Source organism: Phyllostomus discolor, chromosome 4 (genome assembly GCF_004126475.2).
Source record: "Phyllostomus discolor isolate MPI-MPIP mPhyDis1 chromosome 4, mPhyDis1.pri.v3, whole genome shotgun sequence".
Classification (NCBI taxonomy): Eukaryota; Metazoa; Chordata; class Mammalia; order Chiroptera; family Phyllostomidae; genus Phyllostomus; species Phyllostomus discolor.
The window spans coordinates 107,231,769-107,247,116 of record NC_040906.2 but is presented as its reverse complement, the minus strand read 5'-3'; the positions used below and the strand labels follow the sequence as shown (position 1 = coordinate 107,247,116).

General features: G+C 49.2%; 1 long non-coding RNA gene across 1 annotated transcript; it reads left to right on the top strand.

Moving 5' to 3' along the window:
• The first annotated feature begins 2,871 nt into the window (after positions 1 to 2,871).
• On the top strand, positions 2,872 to 6,818 carry LOC118499892. The gene is made up of 3 exons (XR_004902435.1): positions 2,872 to 3,083; positions 3,199 to 3,321; positions 6,161 to 6,818. It is a non-coding gene; the product is annotated as an uncharacterized LOC118499892 (long non-coding RNA).
• Positions 6,819 to 15,348: the final 8,530 nt, after the last annotated feature.

Sequence of the window (15,348 nt, the reverse complement as noted above, 5' to 3'; positions counted from 1 at the left end):
GAGGTGGGCAGAAGAGAAGTAGAAATTGTCTACCGGGGTGTCCAAACTGTGGCTCGAAAGTCACACGCGGCCCAGGATGGCTATGAATGCGGTCCGACACAAAATCGTAAAAATACTTAAAACCTTTTTTTTGCTCATCAGGTTTCGTTAGTGTTTGTATATTTAATGTGTGGCCCAAGACAACTCTTCTTCCAGTGCAGCCCACAGATGCCAAAGATTGGACACCCCTGGAACCTATGATACAAACCAGGATATGTTTTAAGGTACACCTTTTATTGATGAAAACTGTACATACAGAAAAGGCGTAAATCCTGTGTTCAGCTCAGTGCCTTTTCATAAAGTGAACAAACACCCTTGTGTGGCTAGCACCCATATCAAGAAAAAGAACATTTCCATCCTCCTTTATGTAACTACCATCTCAACTTCATTTTTGTTTGTTTGTTTAAAGATTTTATTTATTTATTTTTAGAAAGAGGGGAAGGGAGGGAGAGAAACATCCCTGTTTGGGCTGCTTCTCAGGCCTCCAAACTGGGACCTGGCCAGCAAACCAGGCATGTGCCCTGACCAGGAGTCAAACCAGCGACCTTTCAGTTTGTGGGACAACGCCCAGCTCACGGAGCCACATCAGCCAGGGCACCATCTCGACTTCTAACAGCGCCCTTTAATTCCAACTTTTTTGTGCATTGTGTGGATGGAATCATGTTACGTACTCTCTTGTGTTAGTCTCCTTTGTTCAGCATTATGTCGCGATTCATCCATATTATTGCCCATAGCTACAGAATGCTCATTCTCTTTGCTGCATGGTTACATGGTGTTAAGTGTATCACAGTTTTTATATACACTCTGTTGTAGGGCGTTTGGATAATTTCTGGTTTGGTACTATTACAAGTAGTGCTGCTGTGAATGTTCTGGAATATTTCTTGGTGACATGTACACCAAGCATTTCTGTTGGGTACATACCTAGGAGAGGAATTCCTGGACCATAGGCTATATGTGCTCAGCTATTACAGACAAACAAAACACTTAAGAGTAAAAGGGGGTACTAGTAGTTACGACCAGACAATGAGCATGAACCTGAGCTGGCCCATTATAACTAGGATTGACCCAGGACCATAACAGCCAACACTGACGCAGGCAAGCTGGGAACAGGGTCACGCCGGTGCACAGTGACTACTCTCCTGGAGAGTCACCCAGCTACTAGTATATCTGCTCACTTGGCAGGACCAGGCCACCAGGCCCTGCTGACCACAAGCTCTGCTGCCAGGAAGTCTGGCAGGCCAAGAGTGGAGGGAGGGCCTCTTCTGCTTCCAACTTTAGAAGGAAAAATTCTCCAATAAATAGGAATGCTTAGGGGGCAGGCACCTTTCTCCCCACTTTCCTGAGCCACCACCCACCATGCATGACCCCAGGATACCATCCATTTTATCAGCCACCTTCTTCAGAGCTGGAACCCAGAAAAGCCCAGCTCCTCTCCAACCTCAGGAAACAATGGAGGAAAAGGAGAGTTGTGAGCACCTACTGACTGCAGATCCCACAACGTCCCTACCAGTTCAGCAAGGCTATCGTCCCCATTTATAGGTGTTAAAACTGAGGCTCAGGGAGGTTAGCTTGGGATTCTGCCTCTTTCCCCTCCACTGCTTCTTCTCCTAAGTTGGGTGGGTTTGTTGTCTTCTCCCAGCCTGGCTAGCTGGATCTCTCCAGGCACTGAGATGGGCACCGGGGGTGGGACTTAAGTGAGGTAGCTATGTTCCCTGTGCTCAGGGGACTTCACTGGGTGGGGTAGGGAGACAAACAAGTACAGGGTAGTTTCACCAGTGTGGTACCTGCCTGACGGCGGCTGGGTTGTAGGGAGCAGGGGCCCCGGCTGTGGGCAGAGCATGCAGGGGTGGGGCTGGGACGTAGCAGGCGTTTGACTTGGGGATGGGCTTAGGGCTGTAGCAGACACCATGGGTTGGCATTCAGCACCATTCTCCACACTTACTTGAAGCTGCAGGTTTGAATGTGAATTAGGTCCCACTAAAGAGTGAAATTTGTTGGAAGGAAACCAGGAAAGGGAAATATTGCTGCGTGGGCTGTAGAGGCACGGGGTTTTCTGCAGCACCTCCAGCATCCACTCGCTACCGCTGTAAGGGTTAAGAGTCAGGAATGGTGACAGAAAGAACTCCTGTCCCCATCACAGCTCAGCCATTCAGGCAGGGCCTCCTGATTCCACCCCCCCGCGCCCCCCCCCCCCCCCCCCCCCCCCGCCCCATCGAGGCAGAGGCCAGCAGACAGTAGTGTTCCCAGCCTACAGCCGGCTCCTCCAGTTCTTCCCAATGGTTTTGTAAGCACCTAATTCTCAGTATTAAATCGTTTTCTGCCTAAAACCTAAGGCATGTTCCTCCTGTGCTCAAAATCCTCCAGGGACTCCCATCTCACATGGAAACGAGGTCCTCACAAAGGCCCACAAGGCCCTGCAACCCGCCCCTCCCCCACCTCATCTCTACCTGCTGCTCTGCTCCAGCCACACCAGCCTCCCCAGGCGCTGCCCAGACCTGGCAGCCACAGGTCTGAGCTCACCTCAGGGCCTTTGTACTTGTCATTCTCTCTGCCTGACGTGCTCTTCACCTAAATATTCTCAGGGTTCGCCCCTCACAGCCTTCACTATTGCCTGTCCACACTATTTAAGATTGCACCTCTCCTACCGTGTTTTCCCCCCATAGCACTTGTCAATTTCTAATGTATCATTAACTTTTCTATTGAACTGTTATCAATAAAAGTGATATGCACTGTGTTTTCTCTCCAGTTCTCCCCACTGAAAGGTCAGCTCCTACAGGGTAGGGAACTTTCTCAGTTGGACTCACTGGGGTATCTCTAGGGTCTAGTACAGTGTTCAAGCTCAAAAAACGTGTTGAATGAAGAATGATTGGCCAAAATGATTTCTGTTGTCAGCACAAACCCAGCCACAGGGAGCTGTGCTGGGGACCTGAATTCCAAGGCCGAGAAAAGGGCAGGGAAGCCTGCAGACCACCATAGGAGTGACAGAGTGGCCCGACCTGAGATAGGGGTCTGCACCTTACAGAGACATCTGTGTGTCTCACTAGGTCAGAATCTCTGGGCTGTCATCTCCTGCACTCAGACTCACGTGTAGTGGGTATCACCTGTGGATTTTATAATTTGCCACCGATCAGAGGAAATTGTTTTTTCCCTTGGCCTCAGGTGTAGTCGTCAGGAGCTGTCGGCCAGGTGACAACCGTCTTGGCCTTTGGCCAGGGCAGAATGGCTGGCTGGGTTGCTGGTTGGTGACTGGGCAGTGTGGCAGCTCACCAGACTGCACTTTAGGTGAATGTGAGTAACATTTACGCTTTGCATGGAATAAAATAGTTTCCCTTGGGCCTAAGGAACTATCTGACAACATCTAGTACAACAGACTCTGCAGGTAAAATGCCCCAAACATGTTGCCTCCTCCCACTGAGAAGTGGTGGAAAACACGTGCCCCTTCAAGGTGTGTAGCCGATGAAGGCCTCACCCATGGGAGCCAGTGGAAGGAAGCGTCGGGGCAGTGGGCCTGTGACACTGTTCTCTGGGGGCTGAGTTTGTCCGTCCAGGCCACAGGCCCCAAGGTGTCACATGGTCCTTGACTTGTGTTCTTCTTGTCCTATTCCTTGCCTGCTTTTCAAGTGGGAATATGTCCTGGCCTGGGGAAGAGATACGGTGACCCCCTGGGGTCTTCAAAAGTGACTGTCCTCCATTACTAGCTGTAGGAGGCCACCTCCTACTCCAAGTCTGTAGTTGCAAGAGTCCTGGCTGGCTCCTTCTGCCTCTGCAGGGGGACGCTGCTCCAACTGGGGAGCTGTATCCTGAGTCACCCCCTGCTCCCTCCCCTCCAGGTCACCCTGAACCCCCACCCTGAACTTTTCTTGGGGAGGGGAGCTCCATACCAGGAATAGGCAGGAGGGGGTGCTGCCTGCCTGCTCCCAGAGCACATGGGACGGGGGCTGGACCCACAGCCCCAGAGGCTGAGCCAGAGTTCGGGAAGGAAAGGAGGGCAGGGTGGAGGTCGAAGGGCGGGGGCCTAGCCGAAGGAGGGGGGCTGGAGTGCGGGAGGAGCCAACTCCAGGCCGGGGTTGGGGGACTCCTCCAGAGCTTTGTTTTCTCCTCCCCACTCGGGAGCCTCGCACCGGGGCCTAAGGGAGCCTTGGCACTCAGCAACAGTTTGGTGAATGGATGGATGAAAGAGTGCGAAAGAGGCTTGGGGGGGTGGGGTGCGGGCAGAGAAAGTAGGTGGCTGGGGGGGAGGGGAGGGGGAGGAGCGAAGTGGGGGAGGGGAGGTGGCTACGGCGGGAGAGCAGAGGAGGAAGGAGGCGGGCAGAGCAGGGCGAGCCTGCTGGTCTGGAATCTGGCTAGCAGGAGATGGCGGCTGCGAGGGGCCCAGGCAGCCTTCCTCCCCACCATCCTGGGCTAAGCCTCGTTCCCTGCTCACCCAGGCTCCAGGCCTCTCTCCTACCCTGTACATCCTTTGGGGTCGTATGTCCTCCAAGGCCTAGTCCTCACTGTGAATTGAGTGGACGGCATCTTTGTTTTCTTTCTTACTTTCTAGGAACTCAGTCACTGAGGGACCAGTGGCCCTCTGGATCTGGAACACTGGAGTGGCCCGGAGGGCTGAGCAGTGTCCATCTAAGAGCAAACCCAGGCTTGAACATGCTCTCGCCCATCCCCGCCTATGCTGAGGTCTGCATGGCCCCAAATCCAGCTCCTTGGCTCTGGGTAGCCTTGGGGAGGCTGAGTGGGTCTCAGGGGGTAGAGGGGCGAGTGGGTGGGCATAGAAGCCCAGGGGAAAGAAACCCTGGCAGTTGCCAGGGAAGCAGTGGAGATCTATGTGGGCAGTGCCAGGGAGGAGCTCCGACAGTCAGATTTCTGGGTCACCATCCAGGGAGCCCTACCGGTTCCCAGGCTTTCGGGGTGGGGTGCAATGAGGGCAGGTCTGCCTCCCAAATCCAGGCCCTGCTGCCTCCTTTGTCTGGGACCAAAGGACTTGCTCCCACCCGTCGCTCCCACCCTTGGTGGGGCCTTGGTGAGGCCTTGGTGAGCCCCTATGGAGCCCCCGCTGAGGGTCTCATTGTTGGTCCTGAATTCCCCTTGGGCTCGTGGGCCTGCTGGCCTGCTTGCCCCGCTTGCCCCGGAGGTGGGGTGTGTAAAGGCAGGGATGCAGAACTCCTCGCACACTCCTCATGAGGCAACCTCTTGGCTTGGGGTTTCCCTCTCCTCCGGTCCTGGGACTCTGTCCACAGTTCCTTAAAAAAAAAAAAAAAAAAAAAAGATTTTATTTATTTATTTTTAGAGAGGGGGGAAGGGAAGGAGAGAGTGGGAGGGAAACATCAATGTGTGGTTGCCTCCCACACATCCCTTACTGAGGACCTGGCCTGCAACCCAGGCATGTGCCCTGACTGGGAATTGAACCAGTGACCCTTTGGTTCACAGGCCCATGCTCAGTCCACTGAGTCACACAAGCCAGAGATGTCTGCTGTTCCTAAGCATCCCTTTTTCTGGCTATTTTGCCCTTGGTGGGAGAGGTCTTTGGGAGCAGGATGATTTTCATGGGCAGAAATCCTTTTTCTGGTTCCCAAAGAGGAAATTCACCTTCTCAGTACTATGAGGTTGAGACCTGGCGCCCCCATCCACCATGGCAGTGACTTGGTCCCCTAGAATTAACTCTACAATTTTTTTTCCCCCAAGAGTTCAAAATGTGCAATTACATAGTGAGTGAAACTGAAGTCCAGAGAGGTTAAGTATGTTGCTGGGAGAGAAATGGTTAAAAAATGGAGGGCCTGGGGTGGGGGGGTGGTGGCTAGGCTGCCATTGGAGGCCATTAAGTGTTAGGGCTGGAGGGGATATGACTCTAAGTTTGGGAAGCTGGGCCCTGGCCACTGCTAGAGACAGGTAGAGGGGGTGGGGACAAAAACAACATTTAATGAGTGAGCATTCCTCCAGTCCGCACAGGAGAAATAGTGTCCCCATTTCAGAGATGGGGAAACCGGGGCTCCGCAAGACCAGGCGACTTGCCAATGCCAATGGCAGAACCGGAATTCAGTGTCTGTAGTCTCACTTCTCTGAATTCTGCCCCCCCCCCCCCAGCTCTCCCCACCCCCTTACCCTGCTCTTGGTTTTTTCTGTTCCACAGCCCCTAGCTGACATCTGGACTCTGCCGCCCCCCCCAGGGTCACCCAGTGCTGGGCACAGGTGGAGACCCGGCACTTGACTCTCAAACGGAGTGAGTCTGAGTTACATGCTGGAAGCATGAGATCGTCACCAGATTCCAAAGATTTGTTTCACACACACAAATGTGAAAATACTAATTTTTTTGTATCTTGGTTGTATGTTGAAATGATATTTCAATATATTCGGTTAATTCCCTGTGTTTCTTCTTACCATTTTAATACGGCTACTGGAAAATCTAACAGTAGCTATGTGCCTTCTGGTCCATTTCTATTGGATGGTGCTGGTCTAGATTATTTGCTTATTTATTATTTATTGTTGCCCCTACTCCCACCCCACGTCTCTGTTAGAGGGCGGGAGTTGACATAGTATTTCGTTCGCTGCCCTGTCGGTTCACGGCGAATTCCGGGTCTCCGGAGCCCGGCACTGGTGTTTACTGTAGATGCTCAGTAAATACTTGTTTAACTGAGCCCGGCGGTGCGATTGCAGGTCAGTCTCGCAGGGTTAGGAGAGCGTCCCTGTAGGGACCCACGTTGCCCGACTCCTCTACCACCCACAGGGCTCCACAAGGTGACCTGGTCGGCCCCAGGGAGCCTTTCTTGACACCCTTCCCCCACCCCGTGTGGGGGAAAGGGTCTAGAGTCTGGAGCAGGTGAGCGATGCTGGCTGGGGCACTCGCCAGGCTTTTGGGAAGCTGGGGAGGAGACTGTCCTGTGGACAGACCGGCGAAGCCTGAGATCCCTGGATGCTGGCCCCTCGCCCGGCCCCGCCCGGCCCCGCCTGGCCCCCGGGGAGGGAGTCCCCGCGCGCCGCCTCTGGCAGCCGCGCACCTGGGAGCAGACGTGACGGCAGGGCCGTGGTGGGCTAGGGTGCGTGTTGTCTGTGGGTAGAGTGTGGGGGTGTGTCCGGCCTGGGCTCACACAAGGTCACTGTGTCAAAGGAGCGTTCCGAACACTTTCTCTTTCCCCGCGATTCGATTGCGGCTCCGAAAGCCCCTTCCGTAGGGACTTCCCTCCGCGCCTGACTCACGCTGCCTCATGCGTGTGACTCAGGCCGGGCGCCGCGCCAGCTCCCCGCCCCCCACCCCGGCCACCGAGCTTGCTGCAGGGGGCGGAGGGACAGGGGGGGACCGGAGGCGGACATGCAGGGACCGGTGCCTGGGCGGAGATGGGGGGATGTGGAGGCGGAAATGGGGGGATGTGGAGGCGGAGATGGGAGACGAAGGGGCACAACCTAGAGAGTTGAGGTGCCGAGAATCTGAGCTCTGGGCGATGGATGACAAGGCAGAGAGCCGCTGTAGGCGAGACTGGAAGAGGGAGACCGGGAAGATGGGAGGAGAGAGAGATGAAGGGGAGAAGGACAGAAACGGAGAGGGAGCCAAAACCCTTCTCAGAGGCCAAGGCAGACAGCAGGTGAGAGGATGGGGCAAGGGACAAGTGAGAGGAAGGGAGGAGAAAGGAGGGAGACAGCAGCCGGTGGGTGCTGCTGCCCCTGAGCCCAGCCAACACCTGGGAGGCTGGGCGAGGGACCACCCATCTGAGCCCCGCTATCACCCCCAGCCTCACCTTGCCAGCTCTGAGAGAGCGGGCACGTTATTCACGTCTCTGGGCCTCAGTCTTCTCGTCTGCAGAATCAGAGGTGGTGACGGTGGAGAATAGCCCAGTCTCCCTGCGCTTGTTATTCTCCCTTCATCCGTCCACCCTTCACTCACCCCATTTATTCTGCTCTGACCAGTGCAGTGTCTGGAAGGCTGACCACTTGGCCCTGGGCCCCAGGCCCCCTTGCCAGCTGGCTCTCTGTTGGGCAGTGCCTAGCGCAGGACATCCTAGAAGGGGAGAGAAGTTGGGGTGCTCCTTCCCCTGCTCTGGCCCTGCTTGGCTCCTGAGCTGGCTGCTCTGTGTCCCTTAATGGCTGGGGCTTGGGGCATGTAGCTTCTGCTCCAGCCTTTAGGCCCTAGGAGGTACAGTGACTTACAACCATCGCTGGCCCCTGCGCCCCACCACCCCTCATTGCCTGCACCCCCGTAAAGAGCTCCTCCATTAGAGCTTCTTGAAGGCCCTGGGGTGGGCTCCATTTCCTGCCAGGGCCCCAACTGCCGCACAGCAGGGGGACACTGAAGGACCCGCCACACAGGCACCCAGTAAATTGCAGCTCTCACTGTCATCCTGCTCCCTCCTTCCGATGGGGGGAGGGGGACAGAGATAATAACCCTCTCCAAAGTGATGTACAACATTAAAAAGCACTTGGATACATATTAGCTCTTTAAATCATTGTTGTGAGTCTGAAGCAGGTGTGGGGTTATTCGCTTCATTTATTGATAGAAGAGAAACATGAGGCTCATGCATTTAAGAAGCAACACAGTGGAATAAGGGTGGTGGCAGTGGACTGTTTCCTGTGGGTGACGGGCCAGATCAGGGAGGGGCAGCTGTGAATAACAACAATAGCAGCTAAGATGTATTAATACTCCCTGAGCACCAGACGGTTCTGATGTACTCTTATTAACTCATTTAATCCTTACAACTCTAGGAGACAGCTGCCGTCCTTACTGCCCTTTTACAGTGTAGTATCTGAGGCACAGAAAGGTGGCCTTTTCCATGGCCATGTAGCAGAGCTGGACAGGAAGGCCATTGGTCTGGCTTCAGAACCACCACTGTAACCTCTCCTAGGTACCTCCATGGGTGCCTTGGGGAGGGGCCAGCAGGGTGAGCACACCTGCATTCCAGGCAGTGTCTTAGAGGGGGAAGAGTTTTGCCATGAGTTTCAGAAGCTGCCAGCTGAGCTGTAGCGCCTGGTAGAGGGCAGAAGAAGGACGCAGTGGAATTAACAATATAGGGAGTAAACAGGAGCTGATACCCTGCACGCACCTGTCAGCCAGGGGCATGGACTTTATTTTGAAGGAAGCCATGGAAGGTTTTTAGCAGGGGTGGGACAGGTTAGCATTTTAGACAGGATTATTTTAAAATGCAAGGGAGATACTGTTTTTCTCCTACCAAATGGCAGAGAGCTTTAAAATGCTTGTTCCCAGTGCCGACAACATTTCAGAGCATTTGGTGCTCTGCCACAGTGCCAGCGGGGATGGGTCGGTGTGGCCTTTCTGGAGAGCAGCTGAGCCCTGTGCGGTAGCAAGGTGCAGCCCTTCGACCTGCTAATCCCATTTCTAGGAATCTCTGCTCCGACAGAATTAGAAAAGGGGTCAGAGATTGATGTCCCAGAATCTGAAATTCATTTCACCATTAATAATAGCAGTGACAACAAAAGGAAACAGCGTAAATGTCCAACAGATGGGAATTGCTCCTTTTTAAAGCTCTTTGCAAGTTGATAGAAAAAGATTCTCCCTTGTATTTTCAAATTAAGATGAAATATCACAAAATGTTTTATAACAATATAATTTTTCAAAGTCTTAGAAGTAATAACTGAGTTCATCATGACTGCAAGGTGCAAGACTAACACAAAAAAATCAGTCATATTTTATATGCTAACAATGAACAATTAACAAAGACAATACTATTTGTAATAGCTCCAAAAGGAAAGGAAGAAAAAAATAAACACTTGAGTATAAACTCTAACAAAACATACACAGGGTGTTTATGCTGAAAACAAAATGTTGATGAAAGAAATCAAAGAAAATCTAAATAAATATACTGCATTCATGGATTGGAAGACAACATAGTAAAGATGCAGTTTCTTTCCAAACTAATTGAATTTGTTTTCTGCAGCTGCCATAACAGAGTAGCACAAACTGGGTGGTTTCGAACAATAGAGGTGTCTCACAGCTCTGGATGCTAGAAGTCTGAGGTCAAGGTGTCAGCAGGGCCATGCTCACTCTGCAGCCTCCCAGAGTCCCTCCCTGGCCTCTTCCAGCTTCTGGTGATTTGCCCGCTCTCCTGGGTGTTCCTTGGCTGTGGCTGCAGCACCTTCACACCTGCCTCTGCTGTCATGTGAGTTCTCCCGTGTGTCTGTGTCTTTTCTCTTATAGGGACCTCGGGCATATTGTATTAAGGACCCACCCTACTCCACTATGACCTCATCTGAACTAATTATATCCACAGTTACCTGTTTCCAGATAGTCATGTTCTGAGGTGATGTATTAGGTCCAGGCTAGGACTTCAACGTACCTTCCCGGGGAAACACGATTCAACCCATAGAACTGATTTGTCAGTTGAACACAGCTCCAGTCAAATCCCATCAGGAATTTTTGTAGACATAGACAAGCTGCTTCTAAAATTTATGTGGAAAGGCAAAGAAACTAGAATAGCTAAGACAATTTTGAAAAAGAAGAATAAAGTTGGAGGGATTGTGTTACCTGATTTAGAATTTACAACAGGACTTGCAACAGTAATGGAAAGAGTAGCATCTGGGCTGGGTAGCTGGGCTGGGGGAGCGCTGTCCTCATACACCGTGGTTTGGGGTCCGACCCCCCTGGGACGCATGCAGGAGCCCACAGGTGGGCATATGGGTGGGTGGAACACCAGGTCGATGTTTCTCAAGTCAATAAACAAAATTATTTTTAAAAAGGACTGTGCTGCTGTTGGGAAGGGCACACAGGTCAAAGAAACAGAATAGAGGCTCAAGAAATAGACCCACGTACCTGGCCAGTGTGGCCCAGGCAGTTGAGGCATTGCCCCGTACACCGAAAGGTCGCAGGTTTGATTCCAGGCGAAGGCACATGCCTAGGTTGTGGACTCGATCCCCGATTGAGAAACCTAAGAGAAGCAACCAATTGATGTTTCTCTCACAATGAAAAAATGTCCTCGGTGAGAATAAAAAAGAGAAAAAGAAATCCACGCAAATTTGGCCAACTAATTTAGACGAAGGTACAAAAGCAATTCAATGGAAAAAGGACAGTTTTTTCAACAAACGGTGCTGGAACAACTGGACGCCTACATGCAAAAACAATGAAACGTGTCCTAGACCTCACATATTAGACTAAAATTAACTGAAAATGAATCATAGGTCTGAGTGTGAAACCTAAAATTACAAAACTCCCAGAAGAAAGCGTAGGAGAAAAATATTCGTGACCTGGGGGTTAGTCAAAGAGTTCTTAAATGTACCACTGAAGGCACAATCCATGAAACATTTTTCTGATAAATTAGACTATTAAAATCAAAGCCTTGTACTCTGTGACAGTGTTAAGAGTGAAACGACAGATTATAGTTTAAAAGACAATACTTACAAATCACACATTTAACAAAAGCGTTGTTTTCAGGAAACAAACAAAACCCCCTCAAAACTCGACACTAAGAAAAAGACCTACTGATTTTAAAATGAGCAAAACAGTTGAACAGACACTTCACCCAAGGGGATATGCAGATGGTGAATAAACGTGCAAAGATATTCAACATCATTAGCTACTGGGTAAGTGCAAATTAAAACCACAGTGACCCAGCAATCCCATCCTGGGTCTTTACCCTGGAGAAGTAAAACTGACATTCATACAAGAATGCTAACAGCAGTTCTATTCATAGTCACCAAAAACTGAAAGGAACCCAGTTGGGACAGTGGGTACGTGATGAAATGTGGTGTATCCATTCCGTGGACTATACCACTTGACAGTAAGAAGGATGAACTGTTGCCACTCACAGAGACATGGTTGAGAGAAGCCCATCCCAAAAGATTACAGGCTGCATGTTTCAATTTCTGCGACTCCATAGCAAAGGTAAACAATGGTGTTGAAAACAGCTCAGTGGTTCTAGGGCTGAGGTGTGCGGGAAGGTGTGCCTGTAAGAGGTGGCGAGAGGGAATGTTCTGAGGCTGACGGAACTGTTCTGAACCCTGACTGTGGTGGTTACATGTGCCTGTACAAGTCAGTTCCTAGAACTGCTCACCAAAGAGCTCGCTATTACTGTATGATCATTAAAAAACCAACCACACTCTTCCAGTTGGATAACTATGCAGTAAGTCAAGTAATAGTGTACGGTTAATGGGGGAGCCCAGGTGGTGGGTGTGAGGGGCCACTGAACGATACTTTCAGCTTGGCTGTCTGATAATTTTCATAATAAAATGCTGGGGAACACTATATGCAGAATGATCCTGTTTGCTTTTAAAATTTATCCATCAGTCTATCTCTCTATCTACACATGGGAAGAAAATTGAAGATATCAATTTGAAGATATATATTATACCAATATAGTAATAATGGGGATCTCTATGAAGGGCATAATTGTGGGTAATTAAAATAGTTTTTTAGCCCTGGCTGGTATGGCTCAGTGGATTAAGTGCTGGTCTGTGAACCAGATGCTGGGTGGTTCAATTCCCAGTCAGAGTACATGCCTGGGTTGTGGGCCAGGGCCTCAGTAGGGGTACATGAGAGGCAACCACACACTGATGTTTCTCTCCCCCTCTTTCCCCTTCCCTTACCCTTTCTAAAAATAAATACATAAATGAATCTTTTAAAAAAATGGTTTTAGAAAATATTTCTTTAAAAACATACTTCTGTATTTTCTATAATGAGCACATATTATTTGATTTAGGAACAGTATCAGCTATATTTTATTTATTTTTCTTTTTAAAAAATCATTACCCAAGGATACGTTTTTTAATTTATTTTTATTATTTTTTAAAGATTTTGTTTATTTTTAGAGAGAGGGGAAGGGAAGGAGAAAAACAGAAACATCAGTGTGTGGTTGCCTCTCGAGCGCCCCCTACTGGGGACCTGGCCCCCAAACCAGCCATGTGCCCTGACTGGAAATCTAATTGGCCACCCCTTGGTTTGAAGGCCAGCACTCAATCCACTGAGCCACACCAGCCAGGGCCCTTTGTTATTTAAAAAAATATAACTATAAATATTTATAAACATAAAAGGTGGGCAGATTCTACTTCTGGCACAGCCACCAACTTTCTGTAACCCTTCTTTGGACCTCAGTTTTCTATATTATTTTATCATGAAGAATAAACACACACAAAATTAATAAAAGCCTGTCACTGGGCAGTAGCTTGGAGGGTGCTGTCCCACATGCCTGTGTCCCCTTTCCCTGAGTACTGAATCTCTGTATTTCTACCTGAGCACATGGTGACCACCAGCATAGACTATGTCTATGTTTATATTTGACATAGACTGTGTCTATGTCAAAACACCAGTTATGTTTTCTTGTTTCCCTTATGAGATGTGGTCAGTGGAAAATAAGCAAAATATTTTTATTTTATTTAAAATTTTTTTTAGTTATTGATTTTACAGAGAGAGAGAAAGGGGGAGAGAGAGAAACCCGGCCAGGACTAAGCAAAATGTGTGTTTTTTTTAAAAGACTATTTCTTTTTAGAGAGAGTGGAAAAGAGGGAGAAAGAGATGGAGAGAAACATCAGTGTGTTTGAGTTGCCTATCACAGGCCCCCAGCCAGGTCCCCAGTAGGGGGCACATGAGAGGCAACCACACGTTGATGTTTCTCTCCTTCTCTCCCACCCTTCCCCTCTTCAAAAATATGTCTGTTTTCCCTTGTTTTTAAAAAAAGCTTATATTAAATTTTTCTAGAAAAGATTTTTATTTTATTATTTATTTAAAGGTTTTATTTATGTATTTTTAGACAGAGGGGACGGGAGGGAGAAAGAGAAGGAGAGAAATATCAGTGTGTCGTTGCCTCTCATGGGGCCCCCACTGAGGGCCCGGCCTGCAACCCAGGCATGTGCCCTGACTGGGAATCAAACTGGTGACCATTTGGTTCTCAGCCTGCATTAAATCCACTGAGCTACACCAGCTAGGGCTTTATTTTTTATTTTTTAAGTATATTTTATTGATTACGTTATTACAGTTGTCCCAATTTTTTCTCCTTTGCCCCTCCACCCATTACCCCCTTCCCTCCCACTGTCTCCCCACTTAATTCATGCCCGTGGGTCATGCTTATAAGTTCTTTGGCTTCTCCATTTCCTATACTATTCTTAACATCCCCCAGTCTATTTTGTACCTACCAGTTATGCTTCTTAATCTCTATACCACAGGTGGCAAACACAAGGCCCACAGGCTGAATCCAGCCCTCCACCTTGTTTTATCCGGCCCGGCACCTTGTTTCTACCTGGCGGCAGCGCTAAGCTCTTGCTTAACTGTTAAGGAGCAGCTGCATTTGTACAGTCTGAAATTACATTTGGCCCTTTGAAGGCAACTGTGAGGCTGATGTGGCCCCCAGTGAAAATGAGTTTGACACCTCTGATCTATATCTTTTCCCCCAATCTCCCCCTTCCCTCTCCCTGCCGATAACCCCCCTGATGTGATCTCAATTTCTGTGATTCTGTTCCTGTTCTAGTTGTTTGCTTTGTTTGTTTGTTTTTGTTTTTTCAGATTATTTGTTGATAGTTGTGAGTTGTTGTCATTTAATGCTCATAGTCTTGATCTTTTCTTAGATAAGTCCCTTTAACATTTCATGGAATAAGGGTTTGGTGATGATGAACTCCTTTAAGTTGACCTTATCTGGGAAGCACTTTATCTGCCCTTCCATTCTAAATGATAGCTTTGCTGGATAGAGTAATCTTGGTTGTAGGTTCTTGCTTTTCATCACTGTGAATACTTTTTGCCAGTCCCTTCTTGCCAGCAAAGTTTCTTTTGAGAAATCAGCTGACAATCTTATGGGAACTCCTTTGTAGGTAACTGTCTCCTTTTCTCTTGCTGCTTTTAAGATTCTCTCTTTATCTTTAACCTTTGGCATTTTAATTATGATGTGTCTTGCTGTGGGCCTCTTTGAGTCCAACTTATTTGGGACTCTCCATGCTTTCTGGACTTGTATGTCTATTTCCTTTGCCAAATTGGGGAAGTTTTCTTTCATTATTTCAAATAAGTTTTCAATTTCTTGCTCATCCTCCTCTCCCTCTGGCACCCCTATGATTCAGATGTTGGCACTTTTGGAGATATTCCAGAGTCGTCTTATTCTCTTTTTGTGTTTTTGAATTCTTGTTTCTTTTTTTGTTTGTTTGTTTGCTGCTTGTCTTTAAGATTTTATTTATTTATTTATAGAGAGAGGGGAAGGGAGGGGAGAAAGAGAGGGAGAGAAACATCAATGTGTGGTTACCTATCGTGCGCTCCCCACTGGGGACCTGGCCTACAACTTGGCATGCGCCCTGACTGGGAATCAAACTGGTGACCCTTTGGTTTGCAGGCTGGCACTCAATGCGCTGAGCCACACCAGCCAGGCAAATTCTTGTGTCTTTATTCAGTACTGGTGGACCATTTCT